General features: G+C 44.3%; 1 protein-coding gene across 3 annotated transcripts in view; it reads left to right on the top strand.

The window, feature by feature from the left end:
- Positions 1 to 12990, top strand: part of FBXO43 (F-box protein 43) — a 49125-nt gene that overhangs the window by 4934 nt on the left and 31201 nt on the right. The gene's annotated exons all lie outside the window — the stretch shown is intronic.

Consider the following 12990-nt stretch of genomic DNA (forward strand, 5'->3'; position numbering starts at 1 on the left):
TCGCTTTGCAATGGCACGTAGCCATCGCAAGGAAAACAGTCGATGGTTCAGCCAACGATGGTAACTTAGGGCCGTATCCAATTTGAAGCGAAAAGCTGTTTTCGCGTGTTTTTGGCGAAAACTTTTCACAGATAATGTCCTTTTCGCCTATTTTGGTTTTACTTCAAATTCAATTTAGAAGTCAATGCAATGTAATAGACGGAAAAGTTTCGCCTATGAATACCAGGCGGAAAAAAAGTGCAGAATTGGGGTTTTGGGGTGCAATTTTGCGGGAACCCCCCTGCAGCTTTCAGGCAGTCCCCCAAAGGTAACTGTCCAAAAACTAAAAAAGAGCAAACTTTGAATTTGGGGGCAAAAAAAAATAAAAATGTTGTGGGACAAAGTTAAAAACTAGCGAACTTGCCCCAAATGTTTTTTTGATTGCAGGGGCTTGCAGCAGGTGGATTTTTCATTATTTTTTTCAACTTTAGCAACTTTAAAGTATGCTGACCCCTGTTTTCAAGTACCCCGAATTTGCTGGGATAATTTATTTTCGGGAAAAAATACTCCTGAATACTATTCTGCACCACTTATAGAAAAACGCTATTTAGCAGCTATTGAGCCCGTTTAAAAACACCAAATACCTTCAGCAAGCCAAATCAGGGGGTACCATAGCTAACCCCCATGTCACAGCATCTTTTGGGGGGCTGATTTCCCCAAAGCTGACAGGACTTTCCGCCTGTTCAAGTTTCGCCGGGTCCCGTTTTCACGTACTTCCATATTGAATACAGGGTAAAGCGGGGACGGCCGCGATACTTTTCCGCCTACAAAGACACGATGTAAGTGAAAAGTCTGGGAGGTGAAAAAGTATTGCGGATCCGCTCTAATTGAATGCGGATCTTACGATGCATGCGCATCAGAAACCAAAATTTCGTGCATGTGTATTGGAGCTGAGCTGTGGTCACTGCTTCTGGGTGTCAGCAGCTGAAAGCATATACAATAATTGGAAGGAAGAATGCGATGGTGAGAACCATCGCAAACCTGATATCAAATGGAGGGAAAACCTTTCCATCTAATCGGGAAGATATAGAGATATATATAATAATCTTTTTATTTTTTTTGGGGGGAGCGGTTATGTTTGGTAGACAGTTATGCCGTCGACAGCATAATGTTGAGTGCAGATTGCCACCACGGGAGTAATGACTTTTAAAGCATTTTTACGATGTTGGCATTCTAACTGTAAATGTTCTTTAGCATCCTTTTTATAGCTATAAAGGCTACATTGTGAAAAATGCTTTAAATATCATTACAACCGTGTCCGCTTTCAGTGCTCAACATTATGCTGTCCACAACATACCAGTCGACCATTTAACTGCATTTTTATTTTTTGTTTTAACCTCCACTCAATTTACTTTGGTTTTTGCTTTAGCACTAAGCCACATTTCCAAAGCAGGATTTTCTATGCAGGTATTTCTAATATAATCTGCAGTTAAAGAAAAATAACTCTTCATCACACCTAAATTATGCATTTTAGTTTTCAGCCCCTAGGGGTGCATATTAAAATGCACAATTTAGAAGCTACCGTATGTACTGTATTTATACGCACTGCATTGCGCATAAGTGAATTGATCCCATTAGATTTTCTAGTGTTAATACAGTGTCGGGCAATTACTAGGAGGGGTACTCACGTTTTTCATATGAGTATGCCCCTGCTATTTATTGAAACCAGGATGGGGTGGTGGTCCTCCTTTAATGGGGGTCAATTCAATTAGGAGTTAGTATGCGAAAGTTAACACTCATCATATAACTCTGGCGTTCCCCCATCCCTGGACTCCATGATAATACTGTAGTGCAGAGGGTTAATGTCTGGTTATCATACTGACCACCAGAAATTACCTTTTACAGGGGCACCTCATCTTTAAAATCAGTTTCCTATTTTTCTAGGGGCCATGCTTGGTGGGGTAAGGTAAAATGAATTTAATTTAAAAAAATCCCCCCCCCCCCCCCTGCTGTGGCTGACAAGTTGTGACTAGTACTACAGTTTTCATGTATGTCCAAAGGATAAGTTGGGCTTTTCTTTAGCAGAGAAGGGATGAACCCATTTTTTATCTTGCTAGAGAAGATCACATAATAAAAAAATCACATCTTTATTGGCCAAATTATACTATTTAAATCCCTCCAAGTGCAGGTGTTTAATTGGCTGGGGTGTACCAGAGGTATTTTACTGTGTCCCAACATTTTCACCTTTTATAATATTTTTCCTACCTTTTTAACTTGCTCAGAGGGAAGCGCACAAAAAAATGAATCTGCTGAGCAAATGTATGACGGGGCGATTCAACTATTTTAAACGCAGCAATCTCTTTTGGGTGCCCGATGTATCAATTCAATTGTTGCTCCGTTCTTGGGCAAATAGCTGCGACTGCACACATTTCTGCTCGCAGCCTCTCGAGGTGCACTTTGGGCTCCCAAAACAGTACTTTAGAATGGATTAGCCTCTTTGCGCGGCTAAACCTGGTGCTTCTGGGCGTGCACACGGGGCACTCTTCCTAACTCTTCCTAACAATTGGGTGCCCAAACAACAAATTGATCGGCCCCTAAAGCTGCATACACACGTAAAGATTTTCTGTCCAACCATCCAACTAGTTGATTGGTTGGAATGAAAATTTGGTAACTTATGAAAGCAAATGGCAATCAGCAATTTGCTCCCAAACGCCGGAAAATGGACAAAAACTGTTGTTTGAGCAAATTGTTTAGATCAAACATTTAACAAACTTGTCTGATCGACCATTTCCATCTGTTTTCTGGCATTTAGGAGCAAATTGCCTATCATCATTTACTCCCATACGTTACCAGATTTTCATTCCAACCAATCAACTAGTTGGATGGTTGGACAGAAAATCTTCACGTGTGTACCCAGCTTTAGAGTCTGGAATTGTATTGCAAATGGAAATTGCTGTGCGAATTTGCTGTGAAAATGGACTCAACTCTTTCTTAATTCAATTGACCCCATAGTTTGAAAGAGTGTTACAGGGACATACAGATCTGGTACTTTTATTGCCCCCTCCCTTCCCATGGCTCATCTGATTGTTCTATGTGTAGTGGCTGGGAGGAGGCAGAGTTTGATGACACATTGTGCATCTTCCTCATGGGGCAGTGATCGCGCTGAGTGACAAATTGCGGGTCCCAAGGACCCCTCACTTAAAAAATAAATAAAATTGGGGCTCCTACTCCACAGTTTCTGGGACCCATCACATATCATGGGAGGTGAGGACAGGCAGCAGTTGGGACAGTGCTGGTGGCAGGTAGCAGTTGGGGAGGGGGTGTAGGTTAAGGGCAAGCAGCAGTTGCTTACCCTCCAACATGACCTGTTCCACCAGGTACAAAATGCTCTGCTCCTGAACTTCCCACCTAATTTGATTGCAGCCACCTGTGTTGAAATACCTGTCATCAGTTAGCTAGCTCAACACAGGTGACTGCAATCATAAATTCCAAGAGCACCTGGTGGAACAGATCATGTTGGAGGGTCTGCAGTTGTGACAGTGCTGGGGGGCAAGGACAGAGGTAGGGCAGGTAGTGCTGGGAGTAGGGAGGGGCGGCAAGGGTAGATAGCAGCTGGCGCAGTGCTGGGGGAGGCAAGGAGGAGGTTATAGGCATGCAGTACAGGGGGTATTGAGGGGGCAAAGGTAAATAGCACCTGGGGCAGTACTGGAGGCAAGGAAGAGGCTAGGGGCACTGGGGGTAGGGAGGGTGTAACGGTAAATAGCTAGGGCAGTACTGGGAGATAAAGAAGGTGGTTGGGGGCAGGCAATGCAGGGTGTAGGGAGGGGGTCAGGATAGCAGCTGGGGTAGGACATAATTAGCTTAATGTGGTGCATTCAGAGATGCCCCCTCTGCTAGCTCTACAGTGATTGCAGGGGGAGCACAGCAGAAGCCATCCTGTGACAACCCCTCCCTCCCAAATAAACTGCCCCCCCCTCCCAAAGATTTTATTTTGGTACTGGCTGCACTGGTGGGCAGGGAGGGAAGCAGGTGCTCCGAGGTGATCTTCGGTCAGTGGCAGTGATGGATGAGATGCTGCCGGCGGCGATTGGTTGAGAGACTCTGCCGGCAGCGATTGGCTGAGAGAGAGGGCCTGCAGGACGCGCTGTGTGTTTGCTGTGTCCGCAGCAACCAATCCCTGCCGGCAGCATCTCCCGAACTAATAGCTGCTGGCAGTGATTGGTTGGGGAGATGCTGCCATCAGTGATTGACTACGGACACAGCAAACACACAGCGCATCCTGCAGGTTCCGCTCTGTTTGTAAAACTGGGTCCCCAACTGTCTGTATCACGTAAATATGCGCTATAGCGTGTATTTTGCGATCACTGTGGGCTGCATAATATTGGGAAATAATGAACACCTACAGGTCTGGGAAGAAGGGTAGGCACTATTGTTTGCAGTAAAAGGATTTTTAGAATCTGGGAATATTCTTTGAATTTGGAAGAAGAAAAGCTTAACGTTAACAGGGAAGAGTTTAACCGAAAGGATGATATTCACCCATTATTTGTTTTGGGGATTCATTCAGAAAAATTGCTACAATCTGCATGGAACAAACTAATTCTATGCATAAATATGAAGTAAGTTTTATGAATTTGTAGTGTTTCTGTAATCAAATATTTAGTTTATTTGTGCATATTTTAAAGTGTGAGCAGTAAGCATGGCTGTATGTTATATTTTCACAATACTTTCATCATTCAGTGCTCTATCCCATTATATTGACACAACTGTTCACCTCTAAACTTTTGTGTGTGGGGACACATGAATACACTATCATGTCTTCCAAAGGTCAATCAGCTAAAGTGCCCAGGGATTTAGGTGCTGCGCAATTTGCAGAAAATGTTCTGTGACTCTCTCCCCTCAAGTCTTATGGTGGGTACACACTGGGCGATATTACTGAGCGACTGCAGGATTACGACTTCGTAATCGTGCAATCGCTCAGTAATCATGCACAAATCGTGCACTTTTATGTCGGAAACGACCAGCGATGCGCACTCCCGCTGGTCGTTTCCGACATTGTCCATCGCCTGAACATGTAGCACAATCTGACGATAACGACAGATTGGCATGTTCAGGAATGATGGACAGTGCCTGCACTGAACGACTGATCGTCAGTGCAGACACTACAGGGGATCAGGAACGTAATCGTACTGTCTTTCCTGATCGCCTAGTGTGTACGCACCATTAGACCAAGATGGCTTATGTGCCCAGTGCTTATCTGGTTCGCAGCCTGAAGTCCAAGCAGCCGCCACTTCCTCTCAGGAGCTGGCATGAGCTTCTGCACTTTGACAGATAATGTTACAGCTAGTAAACCAGCTTGCAACCCCTAGGCCTACACTCCCTGCTAGTCTCGCTACAGGAGTTGGTCAAGTTGACAATATTCTGCCCTGTGACGCAGAACCGCCATCTGTTCAAACCCTCTGTCGGTCTGGCACAGGTGTTTGCTTCTTACCAACAGATACTAGACAACGACTGCCTGTCCAAGCTGATACATTTCAGACTGGGAACTTCTACGCCACTTTCTGGATTTAACGGACTCTGAGATTTCCTCAGACCAGGAGGTTAAAATGTCTGAGTCGGACATGGAGGCCTCTTCTATTAATGAGGACTCCCAACCACAGGTGGATGTTGAAGCCATGATCAAGGTGGTGATATATGCACTTTCCATTAAGGACATGGTCCAAGCATCTAATTTGGATGCCCTTTTTTTCGAGCGTCAAAAGGAATCAATGGCTGAGTTTTCTTCCTCTGCTCAGTTAGAGGACCTCCTGGCGGAGGCATGGCCTCACCCCACTAAGCGTTTCTTGATGTCCAAGCGCATTTCCACATTTGATCCTCTTCCAGCTGCTGACAAAGCTAAACTGAGTCACCCCCTCCGGTGGATGCACAAGTGACAAGGTTGGTTAGGTCGTACCCTCCATCAAGGATCCTACAGATAGGAAGCTGGACACTTTTCTTAAAGCCATCTTCTCTAATGCGGGGGCGATTGTCCGTCTGGCCCTTGGATCTGCCTGGGTAGCCAAAGCCTTAGGACACTGGGCAGAATTTTTTGGAGGATAGTCTTTGGTCAGGGGTTCACAGAATTTAGCTGTTATCTCTGGTCGATCATGTCAGAGAAGCCTTATCTTGGTGAAGCTGCCTATGACTCCAGTGTCCTTGCTTCTAAGGTATCTGCATCAGCGGTCACATCTAGAAGGGCTCTCTGGCTCCATACTTGGTGAGCTGATGTGGACCCCAAAAAGACTCTTGAAGCTCTTCTCTTCATGGTTGAGGTTCTGTTTGGGACAGCTCTTGACAAGATTGTGGCTACCGTAGCAGCTTCCAAATCCTCTTTCCTTCCCTCTGCGGCACCCAGATCAAGTTCCTTTCGTCCACAAAGTAAGGCCAATGGTTAATCCTTCACCAGATCTCACGGATCTTCCCCAAGGAGCTCCAGAGGTAAGCAAGCCTAATCCAGTCCCCAAGCCAACAGATAAGCCTGCTGCATGACAGGGCGGGCCTCCACCTGGGATCATCTAGTGTGGGAGGCAGTCTTTTTTGCTTTTCTCCAATTCTTGGATGACGACTACTTCAGATGCCTGGGTAAGAGGGGTAGTGTCCCCAGGTTACGCCCTTCCAGTGGATCTGGAGAAGGCAGAAGCGCCACAGAACTCCATCAGTTCTCTGCTGGCATCCCGGGTTATAATCCCTGTCCACCCATCTCGGAGAGGTAGGATTCTATGCCAACCTGTTTCTGGTCCAGAAACTGGATGTATTGTTCCGCCTATTTCTCAACCTGAAACCACTGAACAGGCATCTTCATGTTCTCAGGTTCCACATGGAATCTCTGTTTGATTATTATGGTCCTGGGCTGGGGGGATTTCATGGTGTCTTTGGACATCCAGGTTGCCTACTTACACATTACCATCAGGGAATGTCATTAGTTCTTAGGTTTGCAATAAGGAAGGTGCATTTCCAATACCTGGCTTTGCTGTTTTGGTCTTTCAACAGCTCCTCATGTTTTCAAAAAAACCATGGCAGCATCTCTCATACTCAGGGGGTCCACTTAAGGGGGGTATCCACTAGACGATAAAGTTGAACGATAATGATAAAATCGTTCGAACATCGTTTGCAAATCGTGCAGTAATTGTTTCTAACTATGTACGATGCGCGCTCCCGCTGGTCGTTTGATCGTCTCCTCCATCGACTGAACATGCAGGTCAATTCACTTGATTGCTTACAAATCGTTTACACATCGTTCACGCTGAACGATCAAACGATGGACCACTGTCTGCCCACTATAGCTGAAAGCTCTCAATCACAGATTAAAACAACATAGTTTATTGTTAGATCTTTTGCAAATTGTTCAGAGTGGAAGATCATATTTGAAGGGAAACTTCAAGGGAAAATCGTTAAGAGGTTGGACAGGGATAAAATCGTCTAGTGGATGCCACCCATTCGTTCCTTATCTGGATGACCTGATTATTCTGGCCCAATCTCCTGAGGTACTTCAGGACCATATTCGTCTCTCAGATCTTCTCCAGGCTAATGGGTGGATCATCAATTGCCATAAATCCTCTAACACCATCCCAGCAGATGCTTCACTTAGAAGCCTTTCTGGACACTTCGGTTCAGAGGGTGTTTGTCAGGTTGTGGCCTAGGATCGACCGTTACTCACCTCAGCGCTGGCTTCCCCTGATCTCTAGAGCGGTCAAACGCCAGGTGCGGCGGCGAGTGACACACTGAGGATTATACCTGGGGTCTGCTAAGACATCCATGTACTTGCTCCGTGATGTGGTTTCTGCACTTGCCATCATGGACGCAGCCATGACAGTCTGTTTTCACCTGTCTAACCCTTTATCCAATGGTAGCATTGGTTGCTCTCAGCTGACTGTGTCCTCCAATGGACTTCCTTAGGGTATATATGGGCTCTGGACAACAGGAAGTTGCCGGTACAACATCGTTACTTCCAGTGTAAACTTGCTTTTGCAGTGTTCCAAGCTCCGTTCCTTCTAGAGACTTGTTCCTAGTGTTTTCCACGGTGTGTATACTCGGAACGTCTTCTGAGTACAATCTTTTAGAGTCCTCTCCTGTGCTAGCTCCGCGGCTGAATCCTCAGCGTCTGTACCATTTCGTGATACCAGGCTCCTGTATCAGTGCTGTGTCTGAAGCCACAGTGTGTGTACTTAGTACAACATCCAAGTACCAGTTCATAATACCAGAAAAGATATCAGTATGGCGCTGTCACAAAGCTACTGGTTCAAATGGAGGTAGTCAGCCTCCCAAATAGAAACAAGGTTATAAAAGTAATTGAACCGCCCTATCACGTCCACTAGTTGTGGAAGTAAACTAATCCAATTGCTAATAGAGCTGGGTATAGATATAAAACCTATAAACAATGGCAGGTAGATAACATAGAAATGTGTATATAATAACACAATTACGGCTTGGTTGAAGTAATCAAAAAGTATTTAATAAATCATAAATAAAAATAAAAAGTATTAAAATTGGGTGAACTGTTGGTTGATCCTGTGTATAAAAAACATGAGCTGCATATAAGCAATTAAGTTGTATTGCTGAAATAGTGAAATTTATGGATGGTTCTTTCAGTATTCCCATAGATATATAGAAAAGTCTGGGTGAACAAGTAAACGGCTGTTTGTAATAGTCACTGGTCTCAGTGTTGAAATCCGGAATATTGTCCAGCTATTAAGTATTTACCGTTCATAAAAATTCTCTCGATCTATGTATGTGTTAAAATTTCTCTCTAAGGTTCTTATTTTTGGTATATTTACATGAACACTGTGTGAACTATATATCATTTATTGAATCCCATTATAAAGCTATTGATTTACTATATTCAAGTCTTTTGGAATTATCGAATTAAACAGAATTCCTGATATTACCACCTGATATGAATACGATGTGTCGATATGAATGATCGAACAATACACTACAGATGGTACTATTTAATGTTATCCACACTATACGATATATACATCTTGATTATTAAACCGATGATTATGTTTTTAAATTGTTTGCTGCCCTTGTGACTATGATCCTTCACAAAGAGATTAGTATGGCAGTCTACTTTATATGACATGACGATTATTAGATGTTCCTCTCCCCCTTTACCAGCTTACTATTATAAATAGATATGATAATTTCTTCTTCGGAGAGATGTGGATCAGTAGTTTTGATATCCCGTATATTTACGGTTACATCATATGACCCAGATACCTGATAACACTGCCCTCTTTGTATTGGTTCCTGATGACCACATGGTATTGTTTATACATGTGATCGGGACCTTTTCACAGAGGTGTATACCACTAGCTTTAATGATACACATGTTTATTTATACCACGTGATTCGGGATCATGATGCAATATAATACTTATAATTCAAACACATTGGCTTTCCTCCTTAGGCTCGCGCTTTTTTTCTACTCTATCATTAAGCTGATAATAGTTCTGACACTTCGTGTCTATTATTTACATCATTTGACCTTGACATCGGAGAATATTACCTCTGTTCCATATTAATTCCTGATAATCACGTGACATTGTTTACACACGTGATCGGGGCCTCTCTATAGAGATACATATTATTGGCTACAATGGTCCACGTGTCTACTATTTACATCACATGACTCTGGACCATAGTGCAGTATAAATATCCACGATCCACTACATATTTGTATGTTTCTTGATATTTATGCTTTTTGATTCCACATTATCATTAAGCTGGCATATTTATGTACGGCCTGAATGCTTCCTCTAATTGTGTTTGTTTTTCATTACGGCTTGGTTGATTGTTTAATCAAATTGTATCAGCTGCTTGTCATTTTCATCCAAATAAGGGTGTTTATAAGCCACCATTTTGGACAAAGGGGAAACTGCTACTGAAGAAGGTGTGGGTTATTCCACATCGAAACGCGTTTGGCACCCCGATATTATTGACTGCTACTCACTTGGATCTCACTTCGACTCTTCTCCGGACCGGCAACAGCACCTTATTCCAGCCAACCTCTTTGGAACCACGCCAATTGCATTATCCACATCTCTACATCCAGGACGTGATCATCCATTGGAGGCTGGTAAATACTTTATAGCTGGACAATATTCCGGATTTCAACACTGAGACCAGTGACTATTACACAAACAGTCGTTTACTTGTTCACCCAGACTTTTCTATATACAGTATCTATGTGAATACTGAAAGAACCAGCCATAAATTTCACTATTTCAGCAATACAACTTAATTGCTTATATGCAGCTCATGTTTTTTATATACAGGATCAACCAACAGTTCACCCAATTTTAATAATAGTTTTTAATATTTTTTATTTGATTTATTAAATCCTTTTTGATTACTTCAAGCCATAATTGTGTTATGTACACATTTCTGTGTTATTTACATGCTATTGTTTATATGTTTTATATCTGTACCCAGCTCTATTACCAATTGGATTAGTTTACTTCCACAAATTCTGGACGTGATAGTGCGGTTCAATTACTTTTATACCCTCAATTCATAATACCAGTCTCCTGTGTCAGTGCTGTGTCTGAAGCCACAGTGTGCATACTTGGATGATTTACTAAGTACCATCTACTAATATCATTCTCCAGTGCCAGCTCTGCGTCTGAAGCCATCGAATTTGTGTAGTCAGTACTTCGATAATCGCCTAGTGCTAATTTCCTGTACCAGCATTTGTGTACTCAATACACCACAACAGTACAAACCACCAATATCTTTCTCCTGTGATAGTGTTCTTCCATTTTCCCACTTGTGCCGAATGCCTGACCAAATTGCTGCGACCTGCTTACTGGGTTCAGCTTAAGCCCAAATCCCGCTTGGAGGGGTCACTGGTGAACTCCTCCCAGTAAATTAGACTCCGCGCCTTTCTGTATTCAGGACTGGGTCCTGCTCACCACCGACGCCAATCTTTGAGGATGGGGGACGGTGACTTGTTAGCAGACCTTTCAGGGTTGGTGGACAGCTCATGGAAGCCTACTTCCCATAAACATCCTGGAGATTTGGGCGGTCTGCAAGGCTTTGTCAAGCAAAGTCCCTTTTCCCGCACGAGCTAGTCAAAGTGCAATCTGACAATGCGACCGCTGTCGCCTACATAAACAATCAAGGTGGCACTCAGTCGAAGCACCATGAGAGGAGGTGCTAAGGATTTTTCAGTGGGCAGAGTGTTCCCATCTCTGAGGGCAGTTAACATTATGGGAGTCCAAAATTGGTAGGCGAATTATCTCTGCCGACAAGACATTCCTACAGGCAAGTGGGCCTTTCATCCCGAGGTCTTTCAGTCACTGTCGCTGGGGTCATCCTGAAATCGACATGATGTCCTGCTTTCACAGCCACAAGCTGCCGAAATACTGCTCACCGACCAGGGATCCGGGAACTCTTCTGGTGGATGCTTTCGAGGTCAGGTGGTCGTTTCCTCTTATTTACCACTTTCATCCAATTTCCATGATTCCACGGGTTCTTTGCAAAATGAAGTTGGAAAACGTCACAGTGATTCCAATTGCTCTAAATTGGACGCGCAGGTCGGGGTACGCCATCCTTCTCTGTCTATCCAACTACACTCCATTGCTCTCCCTCTGACCTGACCTTCTGTCTCAGGAGCCGTGCTTCCACCCAGACAGGGTAGCTTTTGAGACATCGATCCTAAGGGCCCAAGTGCTTCTCATCTGCTTAACTTCAGAAAACCACCTTCGGCTTGCATCTGTTATAGGGTCTGGAAGACTTACTTTTCCTGGCTTTTGGCTCAATAATTTAATCCCCACTCCACCTGTTGAGGATCCTTTCCTCCTTACGTGCTGGATTTGTTGCCGGATATATGCAAACTTTTAGCCAGGGTGTGTTACATCTCCAGACTCCGTTTGTTCAGCCTGTGGCTCCGTGGGACTTGGCACTTCGAGCCCGCCCTTTTGAGCCCTTGGATACGGTGGATCTTCGTTGGCTTACATGGAAGACCTTTTTCCTTCTAGCCATTGTGTGGCCTGTCAAGCTTTGGATTTGTGCACTTTGTCCTGCCGCTCCCCCTTGTTGTTTATCCATCATGACCGGGTGGTCTTTCGTAAATGCCTTGGTTTTCTTCCTAAGGTCGTTTCTTGGTTTAACATAAACCAAATAGTGGGTCCTGCTTTTCGCATACTGGATTATTCTGCAGAGCGAGCACCCTCCGTTTTTATGTTGACAAGACAGAGGGGAACGCTGAAAATCCCTCGTCCTATGTGATTTTAATAAGTGGGACTGGCCGGCTACAAAAAAGACTTTGTCTCGATGGCTTCGTTTGACTATCTGCCAGACCTACGCTTCGGCGGCTCTTCCTACTTCGACTTCAGCGTGCGCTCATTCCACTAGAACTGTTGGTACTTCTTGGTCAGCTAGGTGTGGCTCCTCTTTGGAACAGCTTTGTAAGGCGCCCACGTGGTCTTCGGGTGTAGGTTTCTTAGCGCAGCACATGAACGTCCCTGCCCTTGGGATGGGGGGGGGAACAGCTTTGGGATGTCCCATCATAATCCCTGTGTCCTCTCATCGAGAAAAGAGAACTGGGAATTTTTGTCCTTGTCTGTAAAATCCATTTCACAGACTCCATGGGGGGGGACACTGTGCCCTCCCTGACGCACCTGGCTTGTGGGGTTTTCCTGTATACTTGCCGTTTCCTCTTCTGTGTGTGCGCGCACTCGCCGGTTTTCCTTCTCCTTACTCTTCCTCCATTCCTTGGGCTTGTTAATTTAACTGGTCCTCTAGTGTTGGAGGTGGGTATATGGGAGAGGGAGCCTGTGCTGCTGGGAAAAAATGTTAACTATTAGGTGGTAAACTGGAGTCTGGGCACCAATTTCCAGAATGATCCTAGTGTCCCCCATGGAGTCCAAGAAAAGTATTTCACAGGTAAGGGCACCCCTAGGCCAAAAGTTTCTTAAGATATTCAGAAAAAAAAATTGTGCTCATCTTTGGGTCAGTTATGTGGTTGTTGCG

Source organism: Taudactylus pleione, unplaced genomic scaffold, assembly GCF_031769625.1.
Source record: "Taudactylus pleione unplaced genomic scaffold, aTauple2 ptg000314l, whole genome shotgun sequence".
NCBI lineage: Eukaryota > Metazoa > Chordata > Amphibia > Anura > Myobatrachidae > Taudactylus > Taudactylus pleione.